The sequence below is a fragment of the Macaca thibetana genome, chromosome X, assembly GCF_024542745.1.
Source record: "Macaca thibetana thibetana isolate TM-01 chromosome X, ASM2454274v1, whole genome shotgun sequence".
Taxonomy (NCBI): domain Eukaryota; kingdom Metazoa; phylum Chordata; class Mammalia; order Primates; family Cercopithecidae; genus Macaca; species Macaca thibetana.
This window is the reverse complement of record NC_065598.1, coordinates 103,619,114-103,637,344: the sequence shown is the minus strand read 5'-3', so window position 1 is coordinate 103,637,344 and position 18,231 is coordinate 103,619,114.

Here is an 18,231-nt window from a genome sequence, read left to right as displayed (position 1 = left end):
GAATTGTGTCTTCCTAGTGTCTTACTTCCAGGCCTCCTGTTTACCCCTCAATTCACTACTTTTTCATATAATTTCAGTTTTAATTTTAGATTCAGGAGGTATATATGCAGGTTTGTTACACGGGTATATTGCGTGATGCTGAGATTTGGGATACAAATGATCCCTTCTCCCAAGTAGTGATCATAGTACTCAATAGTTTTTCAAAATTTGCCAGCCTTCCTCCTTTCCCCTCCAGTAGTCCCTAGTTTCTATTGTTGCCATCTTTTGTAAGGGTGTGTGTGTGTGTGTGCGTGTGTGCATGTGTGTGTGTGTGTTTAAGACAGGGTCTTATTCTGTCACCCAGGCTGGAGTGCAGTGGCGTGATCTCCGCTCACTGCAGCCTCGACCTCCTGGGTTCAAGCAACCCTCCTGCCTCAGCTCCCCAAGTAGCTGGAACTACAGGCGTGTGCCCCCATGCCTGGCTAATTTTTTTTTTTTTTTCTTGAGATGGGGTTTCACTATGTTGTCTCCAATTCCTGAGCTCAAGCAATCCATCCACCTCAGCCTCCCAAAGTTCTGGGATTACAGGCGTGAGCCACTGAGGCTGGCGTTTATTGCTGCCATCTTTATGTCCATGTGTACCCAATGTTTAGCTCCCGTTTACAACAAGATATGTGGTATTTGGTTTTCTGTTCCTACATTAGTTCGCTTAGGATAATGGTCTCCAGCTGCATCCATGTTGCTGCAAAGGACATGATTTTGTTCTTTTTATGACTGCACAGTATTCCATGGTGTGTATGTACCAAATTTTCTTTAACCAATTCACCACTGATGTGCACCCAGATTGATCCCATGTCTTTGCTATTGTGAATAGTGCTGTGATGAACACATGAGTTCATGTGTCTTTTTGGTAGAACGATTCATTCTCTTTTTGGACTATACCCAGTAAAGGGACTGCTGGGTCGAATGGTAATTCTGTTTTTAACTTCAAGAAACCTCTAAACTGCTTTCCACAGTGGCTGAACTAATTTACAGACCCAACAACAGTGTATATGCATTCCATTTTCTCTGCAGCCTTGCCATTATCTGTTTTTTTTTTTAACTTTTTAATAATATTCATTCTAACTAGTGTGAAAGGAGTTTGATTTTCATTTCTCTAATAATTAGTGATGACAAACATGTTTTCGTATGTTTATTGGCCTCTCATATGCCTTCTTTTGAGAAGTGTCTGTTCGTGTCTTTTGCCCACTTTTTAACGGAGTAATTAGTTTTTTTGCTTCTTATAATTGCTCTTTATAGATTCTGGATATTAGACTTTGTCAGATGCATACTTTGTGGATATTTTCTCCCATTCTGTGAGTTGTCTGTTTACTCTATTGATGGTTCCTTTTGCTGTGCAGAAGCTCTTTATTTAAGTAGACCCCACTTGTCAATTTTTGGTTTTGTTGCAATTGCTTGAGGACTTAGTCATAAATTATTTCCCAAGGCTGATGTCCAAAAAGGTATTTCTTAGGTTTTCTTCTAGGATTCTTAATTTGAAGTCTTACATTAAATTTTTAATCCACCTTGAGTTAATGTTTGTATTTGGTGAAATGTAGGGGTCCAGTTTCTTTGTTTTGCATATGGCTAGCTAGCTATCCCAGAACCATTCATTGAATAGGAAATCCTTTCCTCATTGCTTATATTTGTCAACTTTGTAAAAGATCAGATGGCTGTAGGTATGTGGCTTTATTTCTGGATTCTCCATTTTGTTCCATTGGTCTATATGCTGTTTTTATACCAGTACCAGGCCATTTTGGTTACTGTAGCTTATAGTATACTTTTAAGTCAGGTAATATGATGCTTCTGGCTTTGTTCTTTTTGCTTAGGATTGCTTTGGCTATTCAGGCTCTTTCTTGGTTCTGTATGAAGTTTACAATATATTTTTTTAATTCTGTGAAAACTGATGTTAGTAGCTTGACAGGAATAGTGTTGAATCTATAGATTACTTTGGACAACGTGGTCATTTTTACAAATATTGATTCTCCCAATCCATGAGCGTGGAATGTTTTCCCATTTGTGTCATTTATGATTTCTTTCACCAGTGTTTTATAGCTTTCCTTGTAGAGATCTTTCATCTCCTTGGTTAAATGTATTCCTAGTTTTTGTTTGTTTGTTTGTTTGTTTTGTGGTTCCTGTAAATGGCTCTTGGCTTGAGTGTTATTGGTGTATGGAAATGCCACTGTTTTTTTGTTTCGTTTTGTTTTGTTTTTTGAGATGGAGTCTTGCTCTGTCGCCCAGGCTGGAGTGCAGTGGCCAGATCTCAGCTCACTGCAAGCTCCGCCTCCCGGGTTTACGCCATTCTCCTGCCTCAGCCTCCCGAGTAATACTACTGATTTTTATACAACGATTTTGTATCCTGAAACTGTACTGAAATCTTTGATCAGTTTTATAGCCTTTCACTGGAGTTTTTAAGGTTTTCTAGGTATAGAATTGTATCATCAGTGAAGAGAGACAGTTTGACTTCTTTTCCTATTTGGATTCTGTGTGAGTCTGTTTTTGTGTTGCTATAAAGGAATACCTGACACTTGGTAATTTGTAAGGAAAAAAAAAGCGTTTTATTTTGACTCATGGTCTGCATGTTGTACAGAAAGCATGGTGCCTGCAAATGCTCCTGGTGAGGACCTCAGGAAGCTTACAATCATGGTGGAAGGTGAAGGGGGAGCCAGCACATCACATGGCAAGAGAGGAAGCAGGAGGAGGGTGTCCTAGACTCTTTTAAACAACCAGATCTCACATGAACTCATAGAGTGAGAATTCTCTCCTTACCATGAAGACGGCACCAAGCCATTCATGAGAGATCTGCCCCCATGATCCAAACACCTCCAACTGGGCCCAACCTCCAACATTGGGGATTACATTTTAACATGAGATTAGGAGAAGGAAAATATTTAAACTATATCAGATGCATTTTCTTTCTTTCTCTTGCCTGACTGCACCAGCTAGTACTTTCAGTATTATGTTTAATTGGGGTGGTGAGAGTAGGCATCCTTTTCTTGTTCCTACTCTCAAGGGGAATGCTTCCAGCATTTGCCTGCTCAGTATGATGTTGGCTGTGGGTTTGTCTTTGATGGTTCTTATTATTTTGAGGTATGTTCCTTCAATGCCTAATATATTGAGGGTTTTTATCATGAAGGGTATTAAACTTTATCAGAAGCTTTTCTCGCATCTGTCAATATGATCATATGGTTTTTGTTTTTAATTCTGTTCACATGGTGAATCACTTTTATTGCTTTGCTGAACCAACATTGCATCCCAGAAATGAAACCTACTTGATTATGATAAACTAACTTTTTGTTACGCTGCTGGATTCAGTTTACTAGTATTTTCTTGAGGATTTTTGCATCTATGTTCATCAGGAATGTTGGCCTGTAGTTTTCTTTTCTTGTTGTGCCTTTACCAGGTTTTGGTATCAGGGTGGTGTTGGCTTCATACAATGAGTAGGGAGCAATTCCTCCTCCTCAATTTTTTGGAATAGTTTCAGTAGAATTGGTACTAGCTATTCTTTGTACATCCAGTGGAATTTGGCTGTGAATCCATTTGGTCTGGGGCATTTTTAATTGGTAGGCTTTTGATTCCTGATTCAATTTCAGAACTCTATTGGTCTGTTCAGAGTTTCCGTTTCTTCCTGATTCAGTCTTGGAAGGTTGTGTGTTTTCAGGAATTTACCCATTTCATGTAGATTTTCTAGTTTGTGTGCATAGAGGTGTTCATAATAACCTCTGAGGATCTTTTGTATTTCTTGGATCTGTTATAGTGTCACCTTTGTCATTTATTATTGTACTTATTTGGATCTTCCCTCTTTTTTCTTTGTCAATGTAGCTAGCATTCTTTCAATCCTGTTTATCCTTTCAAATAAACTTCTGATTTGTTATTTAATGCTTTTTATGAAATTTTGGTCTCAATTTTTCTCACTTTTTCCCTGATTTATTTTCTTGTGCTAGATTTTCAGTTAGTTTGTTCTTATTTTTCTAGCTCCTCTAAGTGTGATGTCACATCATTAATTTGAGATTTTTCTAACTTTTTGAGGTAGGCATTTAGTGCTATGAACTTTCCCCTTAACACTGCTTTTGCTGTCTCCCAGAGATTTTGGCATGTTGTGTTTCTGTTTTTACTGATTTCAATTTTTTTTTAATTTCTGCCTTAATTTAATTGTTTATCTGAAAGCCATTCAGGAGCAAATTGTTTAATTTCCATATGATTGTGTGGTTTTGAGAGATCTTCTTGCTATTGATTTCTATTTTTATTTCACTATGTTCCAAGTGTATGGTTGGTATGAGTTTAATTTTTTTTTTAAATTTACTGAAATTTGCTTTATGGCCAAGCATGTGGTCTTTCTTAGAGTATATTTAGTATGCAGATGAGAAGAACGTGTATTCTGTGCAGTTAATGGATGGGGTATTCTGTATATGTCTATTAGATACAACTGGTCAAGTGTCATTTTGGTTTCAATTATCAAGTCCGAATTTCTTTGTTAGTTTTCCGCCTTGATCATCTGTCTAATGCTGTCAGTGGGTTGTTGAAGTTCCCTGTTATTATTGTGTGACTATTTAAGTTTTTTCATAGATCTAGAAGTACTTGTTTGATGAATCTGGGTGTTGCAATGTTGGTGTGTGTATATATTTAGGATAATAAAGTCTTCTTGTTGAATTGAACTTTTGGACATTACGTAATGCCCTTCTTTGTCCTTTTTTACTGTTGTCGGTTTGAAGTCTCTTTTATCTGATGTAAGAATAGTGACTCTTGCTCTTGCTTGTTTCCCTTTTATGTGATAGATCTTTCTCCAAACCTTTACCTTGAGTCTATGAGCATCATTATGTGTGAGATGAGTCTCTTGAAGACAGAAGATTGATGGATCTTTTTTTAATCCAACTTGCCACTCTGTACCTTTTAACTGGGGACATTTAGACCATTTACATTCAAGGTCAGCATTAATATGTGAGTTTTTGAGCCCAGTGTGAAGTTGTTAGCTGGTTTCTTTGTAGTTTCTGTTGTAAGGTTGCTTTATAGGGTCTGTGAGCTATGTACTTAAGTGTGTTTTTTGGTAGCAGGTATCATTATTTCATTTACATGTTTAGAACTCACTTAAGGATCCCTTGTATGGCTTGTCTAGTGGTAGTAAATTGCTTGTCTGGAAAAGATTTTATTTCTCCTTTGCTTATGAAGCTTAGCATGGCAGGATATGAAATTCTTGGTTGGAATTTCTTTTCTTTAAGAAGGCTAAACTAGGCCCCCAATCTCTCCTGGCTTGTAAGGTTTCTGCTGAGAAGTCCGTCATTAGCCTGATGGGGTTCCCTTTGTATATGAGCTGATCTTTTACTCTAGCTGCCTTTAAGATTTTTTTCTTTAGTGGTGACCTTGACAAATCTGGTGATGATCATTTTGTATAGTATCTCACAGGTGTTCTCTGAATTTCTTGTATCTGGATGTCTATTTCTCTAGCAAGATTTAAGAATTTTTCTTGAATTATTCTCTCAAATATATTTTCCAGGTTGTTTACTTTTTTCTCCATCTCTCTCAGAAAAGCCAACAATTCATAGTTTTGGTCACTTTACATAATCCCAAATTTCTCATAGACTTTTTTTTTTTAATTCTTTTTTATTTTTGTCTGACTGGGTTAGTTCAAAAAACTGGTCTTTAAGCTCTGAAATTATTTCTTCCGCTTGGTCTAGTTTATTGATAAAGCTTTCAATTGCATTTTGAAATTCCTTAAGTGAGTTTTTGTATTCCAGAAGCTTTGACTGATTTATTTTTAAGATGTTTATATCTTCCATTTCCTGGATTGCTTTAGAAGTTTCTTTGTATTGATTTTCAGTCTTGTCTTGGATCCCATTGAGCTTTCTTGCAATCCATGCTTTGAATTCTTTATTGTTTCTGAGTTTCCATTTTGATTAGCGACCATTACTGGAGAGCTAGTGTGATTCTTTGGTAGGTTCACTACATTCAGGTTTTTCATGGTGTCAGAATTCTTACAACGGTTTCTCCTCTTCTAGAGACACTAGCACTTTCTAATTTTTAATTATTCTTTACAGGTAGGATTTTTGTCTATTTTCCTATAATATTATTATGTTTTTTCTTTCCCTTTCCCTTTCTCCCTCTTTCTAGGTTGTGTGACTGGTGGGTAGGGTCTTTTGGCTTTGCTCCCAAAGCCCTATGCACTTCTGCAAGCAGATTTTATATTGGGCTATGCGGTTTGACTTGTAAGCCAGTAGATGGCGCTTATAAGTAAGAGCCAGCTGCCGTCAATGCAGCTGGGTATATATTTCATCTTTGTTTACTGAGAGTAGCTGTATATTGCTTCAGGCGATGGGCTGATCCACGGAGTGCACAGTGATCTGAGCTTCCTGTTCAGCCCCGGGTTGTCAGGGGGCAAGATGGCCAGGCTAGGCCAAGCAGGCCCACTTACAGGTTATCCTGATGACAGGCACAAGCACCAGCACCAATGGAGAATCCAGTCAGCGGTTACCAAGTGCCTAGAGGTGTGCCTAGGCATGGAGCTGGGAAACCTCCTACGTCACAAGTTCTCTGCACGGGGGAGGAGATGGCCTAAACTCCTAATCCAAGAGAGTGGGTGCTCCAGATTCCTGGAGATCTGCCTGGGTGTGGAGTGCAGAGGGCCCCACTGCACCACTACATCTGCACAGGAAGGGCAGGCAACTCAGACTGCTGACCCTGGCAAATGGGTGCTCCTAGTATCTGGTGATCTGCCTGGGTGTGAAGTGGAGAGGGCCCCCCTGCACCATGATCTCTGCGTAGGAGTGGGGTGTCAGGCTGCTGTACCAAGCAAGCAGGTGCTCTGCATGCCTGGAGATCTGCCTGGGCATGAAGCAGAGAGGGCCCTCTGCACCTAGATCTCTGAACAGGAAGGGTGAAGTGACTCAGGCTGTCAATCTGGGCAAGCACAAGCTTTGAGTGTATGGAGCTCTGCCTGGACATGGAGCAGAGAGGGATCCATTGCACCACAACCTATTCCCAAGAGGGATGGGGCAACTCAGGCTGCCTGTCCATGTGAGCAAGTGCTCCGCATGCCTGGAGTTCCATTTGGGGGTAGAGCAGAGAGGGCTCCACTGCACCACAATCTCAGGGCAGCAGGCTAGGGAACCCAGCAATGACACATGCACACCAGTTCCAGGTTGCCAAGCCAGCCCTGGCAGCGTCTCATCACCCAAGAGAAATTGTAGCTGTAGCAGATCTTCTCTTGTCCCAGGCTCTTATCAGCTGGACAATGTCATGGGGACTGTTTGCCCATGTCCTCCTCCCTGGGATCTGGAGTACATTTTTCTTCTTGAATTAAAGCTCACAGAGTTTATCTTTATACACTATTTTGCTATTTCCAAGTGACCAAGGCACACTAAAAGCCTCTCATCCACCATCTTAACTTAAAAGTTCACGTTTAAACACCATGTATGTTGGAATCAGCTTTATTAATGGAAACTGCATTATCATTAAAACAATGGTTCTGGCCAGGTGTGGTGGCTCACACCTGTATCCCAGCACTTTGGGAGGCCGGGGCAGGCAGATCACTTGAGGTCAGGGGTTCAAGACTAGCCTGGCCAAAATAGTGAAACCCTATCTCTACTAAAAATACAAAATTAACTGGATATGGTGGAGGGTGCCTGTAATCCCAGCTACTCAGGAGGCTGAGGCAGGAGAATCGCTTAAACCCAGGAGTCAGAGGTTGCAGTGAGCCGAGATCTCACCACAGCACTCCAGCCTAGGTGACAGAGTGACACTCTGTCTCAAAAAAACAAAAACAAAAACAAAAACACATATATAAATTTTATATATATATATATATAATTAATTTTAAAAATAATGGTTCTGCAGGATGTACAGGTAGCATGGCACCAGCATCTGCTTCTGGTCAGGACCTCAGGAAGCTTTCATTCATGGTGGAAGGCGCAGGAGGAGCAGGTATGTCACATGGCGAGAGAAGGAAAGCTCAGTCTACTTCTACCTGCTCTCCAGCTCCTTTACTACAGCAAGAAAAGCTCTTGTTCATGTCACAATAACCTCCATATTGTCAAACTATTTTTTCATTTTTCAACTTATTTGACTTTTTGGTAACTTTTGAACCGGTTAATCATTTCCTCCTTCTTGAAATGTTCACCTCCCTTAACTTTTTAAAATTGAATTATTTTGAAATAACTGTAGATTGATATTCAGTTATAAGAAATAATATGGAACAATCTCAGGTAACCCCCACCTAGTTTTTCCCAATGGTAACATCTTAGAAAACTATAGTGTAACATCATACTCAGAATATTGACATTAATACACTCAAGGTATAGAACAGTTTCCTCTATTTTTTTCCTTTTATACACTGTTCTTTTGGTGTCAAACCAAAGAACTTATGACTAGGTCTAGATCCTAGAGGTCTTCTCCCACGTTCTTCTCCTCTGTTTGTCCTAATGTTTTACAGTTTTACTTTATTTATTTATTTATTTATTTATTTATTTATTTTATTTTATGTTGTTTTATTTTTTTGAGACAGGGCCTTGCTCTGTTGCCAGGCTGGAGAGTGCAGTGGTGCAATCTCATCTTACTGCAGCCTTCGCCTCCCGGGTTCAAGCAATTCTCCTGCCTCAGCTTCCCAAGTAGCTGGGACTACAGGCGCACACCACCCCACCTGGCTAATTTTTGTATTTTTAGTAGGGATGGGGTTTCACCATGTTGGCCAGGATGGTCTCGATCTCCTGACCTCATGATCCACCCGCCTCGGCCTCCCAAAGTGCTGGGATTACAGGCATGAGCCACCGCGCCCGGCCTACAGTTTTACATTTTACATTTAAGTTCATGGCTCAATTTGAGTTAGTTTTTGTATGAGGCTTAGGCTGGGGCTTTTTGTTTTGTTTTGGCCTATGAACGTCCAATTGCTCCAATATCATTTGGTGAAAAGTCTACCCTTCCTCCATTGAAGTACTTGTGCAAAAAAGTGGACATACTTACGCAGGCCTATTTCTAAGTTCTCTATTTTGTTTCAATGATCTATGTGTCTATCCCACCACTAACACTATACTGTCTTGATTATTATAGCTATATAGCAACCTTAATAGATAATGTCTGTTTTGTTCACAACTCCTCAACTCCTTGCAAGGTGCCTAGCAAATTGATACAAAACACATTTTTTTCTTGATTCATTTTTTTTATTTTTATTTTTTATTTCAATAGATTTTTGGGCAATAGGTAGTGTTTGATTACGTGGATAAGTTCTTTAGTGGTGGTTTCTGGAATTTTGGTGCACCCATCACCCAAGCAGTGCACGCTATACCCAATGTGTAGTCTTTTATCCCTCATCCCCCTACCACCCTTTCCTCCGAGTCTCCAAAGTCCATTGTATCATTCTTATGCCTTTGTGTCCTCATAACTTATCTCCCACTTAAGAGTGAGAACATATGATGTTTGTTTTTCCATTCCTGAGCTATTTCACTTAGAACAGTGGTCTCCAATTCCATCCATGTTACTGCAAATGCCATTATTTCATTCCTTTTTATGGCTGAGTAGTATTCCATGGTATATATATACCACATTTTCTTTATCCACTAGTTGACTGATGGGAATTTGAGCTGATTCCACATTTTTACAATCGCAAATTGTGCTGCTATAAACATATGTGTGCAAGTATTTTTTTAGTATAATTACTTCTTTTCCTCTGGATAGATACCCAGTAATGGGATTGCTGGATCAAATGGTAGATCTACTTTTGGTTCTTTAGGGAATCTCCAGGCTGTTTTCCATAGTGGCTGGACTAGTTTACATTCTCACTAGCAGTGTAAAAGTGTTCCCTTTTCACCACATCCACACCAACATCTATTATTTTTAAATTTTTTTATTATGGCCATTCTTGCAGGAGTAAGGTGGTATTACATCATGGTTTTGATTTGCATCTCATGGTTATTAGTGATGTTGAACATTTTTTCATATGTTTGTTAGCCATTTGTGCACCTGTGCATCTCCACTGGCAGTAGCAAGGGAGTAAGGTGGACTCTCTGAGGGTCCTTTGTTTTAGTTTTGTTTAGTGCACTGGTTTTGTGTTGGTTAGCCTCCAGCCGGGAGGTGGTGCTTTCAAGACAGCATCAGCTGTGGTATCACAGGGAGGATATAAGCTTGCCCTAGGGTCATGTGGATAAGTATTTGGGGTGTCTCAGGCAGAGGGTGGGGCCATAGAGCTTTCAAGAGATTATGTCCTTTTTCTTCAGTTACCAGGATGGGTTGAGAAAGACCATAAGGTGCTGGCAGGGTTGGTTGTGTCTGAGCTCAGAATCTCCTTAGGCAGGGCTTGCTGTGGCTGCTGTGGAGGATAGGAGTGTGGTTCTCAGGCCAATGGAATTACGTTCTCAGGGGGACTATGGCTGTCTCTGCTATGTCATACAGGTCACCGGGGAAGTGGGAGAAAGCCAGCAGTGACAGGTCTCACCGGGTTCTCACACAGCCCAAAAGGCCAGTCTCACTTCCACCATGCCCCAGCCAGCTGCACTGAGTTTATTCCCAGGCAGCTGGTGAGCAGGGCTGAGAACTTACCCCAGGCTACAAGCCTCCCCACTGAGAAAGCAAGTAGGGCTTTCAGGTTTCATGCTTCCCTGCCTGCCACAGTTACCCTGCTTGTATCCACACTACCCGTTTGCTCCCTCCCGTGGATTCTGTCCAGGAAACTTTGCATTCAGTTGAAATTGTTACGAAGTTCAGCTAGAAGTTTCCTTCTCCCTGTGGGCTTTCCCCAATTCCACTGACAGCCCACCCCATGGATTCCTGTGAGACAAAGTCAGGAATGGCTTCCCTGGGGACTGAGAGTGCCCACAGGGCTCTTCCCATTGCTTCCTATATCCCTGTATTTTGCTCGGCTCTCTAAATTCATCTCAGCTCCAGGTAAGGTCAAATCCTTCTCCCATGATCTGGATCTTCAGGATCTCCAGTGAGGATGTGTGTCTGGGGGCAAATGTTTCCCCTCTCACACTTTGGGCACTCACAGTTTTTCATCTGTCTCACAGAGCCTGCAGCAACAAGCCACTTCTTTGAAAGGATCTGTGGATTCTCTCAGCTTTCCTGGTATGCTCATGCGGTAGTTCTTGGAGCAAAAGTTCACGATTTGAGTCTCCGCACGCTACCCTGTCCATCCAAGTGGGAGCTGCAAGTTAGTCCCTCCTCCTACCTGCCATTTTTCCAGATGCAGTATTTTTGTGCCTTTAAATTTGGGGACACTTATTTATTGTTTGTTTTTGTGTTTTGAGACTGGGTCTCACTCTGTTGCCCAGGCTGGAGTGCAGTGTTTTTTCTGTTTGTTTTGTTTTTTAAGAGACAGAGAGGGTGGAGTACAGTGGCTATTCACAGGAATGATCATAGTGCACTACAGCCTCAAATTCCTTGGACTCAAATAGTCTTCCTGCTTCAGCCTCCTGAGTAGCTGTGACTATAGGCACATGCTACCACATTTGGTTACATTTTTTAATATTTCTTCAGTGGAGCAGAAATATATATTCTGGGTGAGGACAATGTTGGAAGCTGTGGTATCTAATAGAACTCTCCACGGTGATGGAAATTTTCTGTCTGCACTATCTGATATGTTAGCCTCTAGCCACATGTAGCTATTGAGCACTTAAAATGCAGCTGGTGCAAGTGAGAGCTGATTTAAAAAATTTATTTAATTTCAGTTAATTTAAATTTCAACAATCACCTATGGCTAGTGGCTACTATATTAAGCTGCACAAGTCTAGAGAGCGGACATGAAAGAGGACGACTAAAATGGAGTCAGGTCAAGGTCATTATGTTTCAAAAAGTCAGGAACTGCTAGGCCGATGGTTTGGAGTAATAAACCACTTGGACTTTGAAACACCCCAGGACAATGACATGAATGTTGGCAAGGAAAGATATGTGTTAGAAGCCAAAAGGTCTGGATTACTTTGGGGGCATGACCAGTGGCTAGGCAACAGAGATGAGCTGTGGTAAGTGATTGATTCATCTGGCATGGGTTAAAGTGGTGGTTCCAGCAAAGAAGACAAACAATGGCCTGGAAGTGGTGCACAAGTAGCATTTGGTGACAAGGGTGAGCATGTAAGAGAGCTTGTTCACCACACAACAAAGAATCTGGGGAACATAGTAGAAATATTTATGAGGAAAGAAAGACATGGAAAGAAAGGCTGGGATAAGAAGCACAACCTATAAGAATATGAGAGACAATGGAAGCAAAACTGCTCTCCAAAAGTCTGCCCAGGTGGCAGTAGAGCTGGTCTGTTGTTCTCCTTGGAAAAAGGTTCTGTTGCCCTAATTATATAGCTTTGGAAACTTTTTGGCAGGAAGATAACTTTTTGGAAGCAAGCAATGTATATTAAACTTTTCATAAAAATTAACATTTTGTTAACAAATGTTTTTTATTGTAAAATACACATAACATGAAATTCACTAATTTAACCATTTTAAAGTGTACCATTCAGTGGCACTTATTATATTCATAATCAATAAATGGTTTTGAACATAAAAAGGAGGTGGGGGACTTTTGTAGTGGTAGCCAGTGATAGGACTGTAGTGGGTTTCACTGTTCTCAAGGTTCCAAATGAAATGAAAGTATAAGGTCAAGATACTTCAGATTCACTGCTGGCTGAGGTACAGGTGACACAGAAGCAGATGGTGATTCTGGTTTATAGGCACTGAGCTGGGTGCAAATACTTTGTTCACTCAAAAATGTTGTATAAGTGAATATTGAGTACACTTCTCTCCTTTTGCTTCTGAAGAGCACAGTAACACATTATTCTGAGCCACAAAGTTAATTAACCCTCTGTTAGTCTTTTCTCATGTATAAAATTGACTAATATTAATAGTTCCATAACTGTCATGAAGATTAAATATATGTAGAATGCATTAGCACAGTGCCTGACACATACTATGCTCTGAATAAATGGTAGCTATTATCATTATTATGTTATGGTACTGATCCAACTCTGCCTTTTATTAGAGCTATTAGAACAACAGTCATATCCCCTCTGCTGAACTAATCTCATTAAGGGCCAGGGCAGTGCACATTGATCTTTTTATACTCCATAGATTCAACACATAGTAGGAAGTACAGACACATTTGTTGAATGGAATAATTCTTTTATGTCTACCTCCTTCTTCCTCCACGCCTAGCTGAAGTCTATATCAAGAGGTTTGGTTGTTAACAGCACAGGTTTTAGAGTCAGATATAGAGTTGAAATTTGGCTCTGCCACTTACTACCTGTATGGCCTTTGGCATATTACTTGATGGCTCTGACTCTTACACGTAACATCAAGAAAATAAATATCTACTTCATAGAATTAGATAACAAAATTTAGTAAAATACGATGCCTGTACAAATATTAATAGCTTCTTGAACAGTAATAATTCCTATTGCTATTATTATGATTGATATGGTTTGGATCTGTGTCCCTGCCCAAATTTCATGTCAAATTGTAATCCCCAGTGTTGGAGGTGAAGCCTGGTGGAAAGTGATTAGATCATGGGGACAATTTCTCCTGAATGATTTATCAACGTCCCTCTTGGTACTGTCCTCACAATAGTGAGTTTGTTCTCATGAGATATGGTCATTTAAAAGTGTGTGGCACCTCTCCCTTCACTCTCTCTTCCTCCTGCTCTGGCCAGGAGGCATGCCGGCTCCCCCTTTGCCTTCCACCATGATTGTAAGTTTTCTGAGGCCTCCCCAGAAGCCAAGCAGATGCCAGCATCATGCTTCCTATACAGTGTGCAGAACCGTAAGTCTGGTCTAGGTGAATGGTTCATAAAATCTCTTTTCTTTATAAATTGTCCAGTCTCAGGTATTTCTTTATGGCAATGCAAGAATGGACTAATACAATTATTAGTATCTGTTTCTTTTGGAAAAGGGGGCATACCCCCAGCTCATTCTAATGGGGATTAAGGAGTGGTTTGGTGAGGTGGGGCAAGATACATTCCCACTAGGGAATGGAACATGTTACTGCACCTCCAACTCATTCAGGGAAGATTTCCTAGAGTTAGGAATGCAACAAAGACACAAGAGAGTAAGAGAAACTGAATCAACTATAAATAAAACTGGCAAGTGGGTGACATTTGTTAGTGGTGTACACCTTCTTTCCCCAGGCCATTACCTCCTTCTCCAGTTTAAGCACTTACTGATATGCCCAGACCAAGCCTGCCATGTTGTCTACCAAGCTCCAGAACCTCCTCTTTCCCTCTCCTCTTCTAACCACTAAAAGTCACTTGTTCTGTAAGTTTTAGACTCCTGGGAACCAGTCAGCAGCTAATATGCTAACCTAATTAGTGGTCAGGTGTTAACAGGCTGCTAATAGTTTCTTGTTTCTTCACTATGCAGTGCTTTCAAACACCATATCTCATGAGAGAGGCTTGTGGTGAAAACTGAAGGCCTGGGAATGGGGAAAGGATCAGGTCTTTGGACAAAGAAAACTTTCCCGTATAGAGTAGGCAACTGCTTACTAAGCCCTTGGGTAGAGTGAGCCTTGAACAAAAGAAAAAGAATATGAAGTGAAATGAGCAGGCCCTTCCCAGTAAACTCCTTTGATGTTCTCAAAGTGGTAACAACCAGAATAAACACCTCAAAGTTGCTGACACCCCCTTTAGTGCTTACACATTACTCTCGTTGACAGTATCTTTTCTGATCTTTTCTCTCTTAAGGATTTCCTAACCCTTGCTTGCCTCAGATCCAGAGTCACTGCCACCTGCATTTGCCACCAACTGGTAGACCAGTGTTTCACTTTCTATCATCTTTGAGACTCAATTCCAATGGTAGGCTTGCCTTTCACCAGCCATCTATCACCAATGAACATTTATTGAACACCTAACATGTGTAAGGCTCTGTCTTTCCTTCTTGGCTACTATTGAGACTGTATAACGAATTGAATATATGGAATTTTATTCACAAATGTGCCACTAGTTATCTCACAGATGGAGACATGTTTAGGCTATTTTTTTTTTCCATGAAAGTATGCAACTTTCAATCGATTTACCCACCTGGTTCCTTTTTTTGAAAAGTGTACAAACACTAGAGTGATCAATCATCCTGCTTTCCCAGAACTGAGGGGTTTCCAGGGATGTTCCATGTTAAAACAGGGGGATCCTGGGCAAACTAGGATGGCTGGTTACACTAGAACATTTAATGATTGCCCACTGTTTACCTAGCATGACTTTAGGCACTGATGGGTTGTATTCCAGGCCAGCCTTAAATGAAAGCCAGGGCAAGTGATGCTTTAAGGCAGAAATGTGCTGGTAAGTGTTTCTAACAACCAGTTCTCTGGGTGAGGGTGAGGGGGATCCCTGAATTGTAGCATTTACTAATTTCTATGGTATAAACACACCCACCATGGCTAATTTCAAGCTAACAAAGTGATGTCATTAGAGAAAATATGTAGAACACCATTATTTAATATTTCCACCACACAGATAAAACCGACATGAATAACCTTATGAGCACAGATAGTAAAATGCAGCAAAATAATTAGAAAGTGATGAGTTTTGAGTTTGTATTACCTTTATTTTAATATAATTTATTTAATTGTAAGTTTATGATTTAATTTTTGGTAACGGCTTTGTTTAAATAGTCAACTTGCAAAATTCCTGAAAATTTAACCATCAACTTTCATGAGACAGTACTTCAGTTCCAGCACATCACTGAAAGGATCCTGGGAAAGTCACCCCTTTTCATCATGTTTATGTCTCTTTTCCACTGGTTTGCCACAAAGGCCTGAAAATCCACCAATTGAAATTTATTTCCTTGGTCTGAGCTCTGCCTTTAGTGTACTAAGAAGTGCAAGGCCACAAATAAGGACACTTATGTTCCAATCTAATCTCAGTCTAATAAATGAATTAGCTGTGTGACCTTGACCTATTAGGACCCCAAGTTCCTCATCTGTAGAATAAGGGGGTTAGATAAATAATGTTCTTAAATGACTCTTTCAGGCATGTTTGTGTGTGCATGTGTGTGTGTGTGAATGTGTGTGTTTACAGTTGCATTGCAGTATAATTCACATACAACAAACTGGAAAAGTTTATATAGTACAATTTGATGAGTTTGGACGGAAATCATCACCAAAAACAAGACAATGAGCATAACCATTATCCCCCAAAATTTTCTTTTGACGTTTTGGAGAGCATCCCTTCATTTCCCCGGTCCTGTCCTCAAGTAACCACTGATCCATTTTCTGTCAATAATAAATACTTCCAATTTTCTAGAATTTTAAAAAAATTGAATCATATGTGTTCTTTTTGTCTAGCATCTTTCCCTTAGCATATTTATTCTGAGATTCATTCATATTGCTGCACGTATCAATAGTCTGTTCCCTTTAATTTGCCATATTCCATTGTATGGATGTAGCACAATTTGTTTATTCACCTGTTGATGGACATTTGAGTTGTTTCTAGGTGTTAGCTATTAACAAAGCTGCTGTGAACAACTTTTAGGCGTTGTGTAGACAAATGCTTTCATTTCTGTTTGCTACATATCTAGGAATGAAATAGCTTGGTTGTACAGTAAGCATTTAACATTGTGAGAAACTGACATACTTTTTTCAAAGTGAACATAAGACTTTACATTCCTATCTAACAGTGTATGACAGTCTCATGACTGTAAATACTTATATGGCCAATCCTGTTTATTTTATTCTTTCTAGGGGGGTGTGTAGTGGTATCTCATTGTGCTTTTAGTTTACATTCCCCTAAGGAATAAAGATGTTGAGTGTCTTTTCATATGCTTATTTTAAAATATATATCTTATTTGATAAACTGTCTGTTCAAACTTCTGCCATTTCAAAAATTGTGTTGTCTTTTATAAAGTCGTATACATTCTTTATATATTCTAGATACAAGTTCTTTGTCAGATATGTGTTTTGCCAATATTTTCTTCCAGTCTTTGGCTTGCCATTTTAACTTTGCAGTAGGGCCTTTTGAAGAGCAAAAGTTTTAAATTTTGATGAAACAGAATTGATTAATTTATTTCATTTTATAGTTCATGATTTTACATGTCTTATTAAATAAATATTGCCAAGCCAAGGTGACTAAAACCTTCTCTTGTGTCTTCTTCCAGAAGTTTGATAATTTTAGCTCTCACATTTGGTTTATAATCCATTTTGAGTTAATATTTGTGTATAGTGTGAAGAAAAGGTTGAGAACCATTCTTTTGCAAATGGCTACCCAATTGTTCCGGCACCATTTGCTGAAAAATATTATCCCTTCACAGTAGAATCTGCTATGGCACCTTTGTTGAAAATCAATTGTCCATATGTATAGATATAGTTCTGAATTCTATCCTGTCCGTTGTTCTAAGTCTATCTTTAATATAACACTGTTTTGATTACTATAGCTTTGTAGTAAGTTTTTGATTCGGGTAGGATGAATAAGTTTTGAAATCAGATGGAATGAGCCCTCTAACTGTTTTGTTTTGTTTTTGAGATAATATTTCACTCCGTCGCCCAGGCTGGAGTGCAGTGGCACGATCACAGCTCACTGCAGCCTCAACCTCCCAGACTCAGGTGATCCTCCCACTTCAGCCTCCCAGGTAGCTTGCACTACAGGCGTGTAGCACCACACCCAGCTAATTTTTTTTTTTTTATTTTTTGTAGAGACAGGGTCTCACCATGTTGCCCAGGCTAGTCTTGAACTCCTAAGCTCAAGAGGTCCACCTGCTTTGGCCTCCCAAAGTGCTGGGATTATAGGGATGAGCCACCGCGCCTGGCGAGTCCTCTAACTTTATTCTTATTTTTCAAAGTTGTTTGAGCAATTCTCGATTCTTTGTAGTTTCATATGAACTTGAGATTCAGGTTGTCAATTTCTACTAAAAGAATGCCTATTGGGATTTTGCTTGGGATTGCAATGAATCCAGAGACTAATATGGGAATAATTGATCTCTTAATATTGTGTTTTCCTATACATTAACATGATATATTGCTCCATTTATTTAGGTCTTTGATTTACCTCAGCAAGCCTTCATAATGCTTAGTGCACAAGTCTTACACATCTTTTGCCAGATTTACCCTTAAGGATTTCAAATGTTTGATGCTATTATAAATGGTATTTTTAAAAATTTCCGTCCCTGATGGTTTGCTGCTACTATACAGAAATACAATTAATTTTTATATATGTATCTTATAGCCTGCAAACTTGTTAATCCCACTTAATAGTTCTAGCAGCTTTTTTGTAGATTCCTTAGAATTTTCTGTACAGAAGAACAAGTTATCTGGAAGCAAAACCAATTTTAC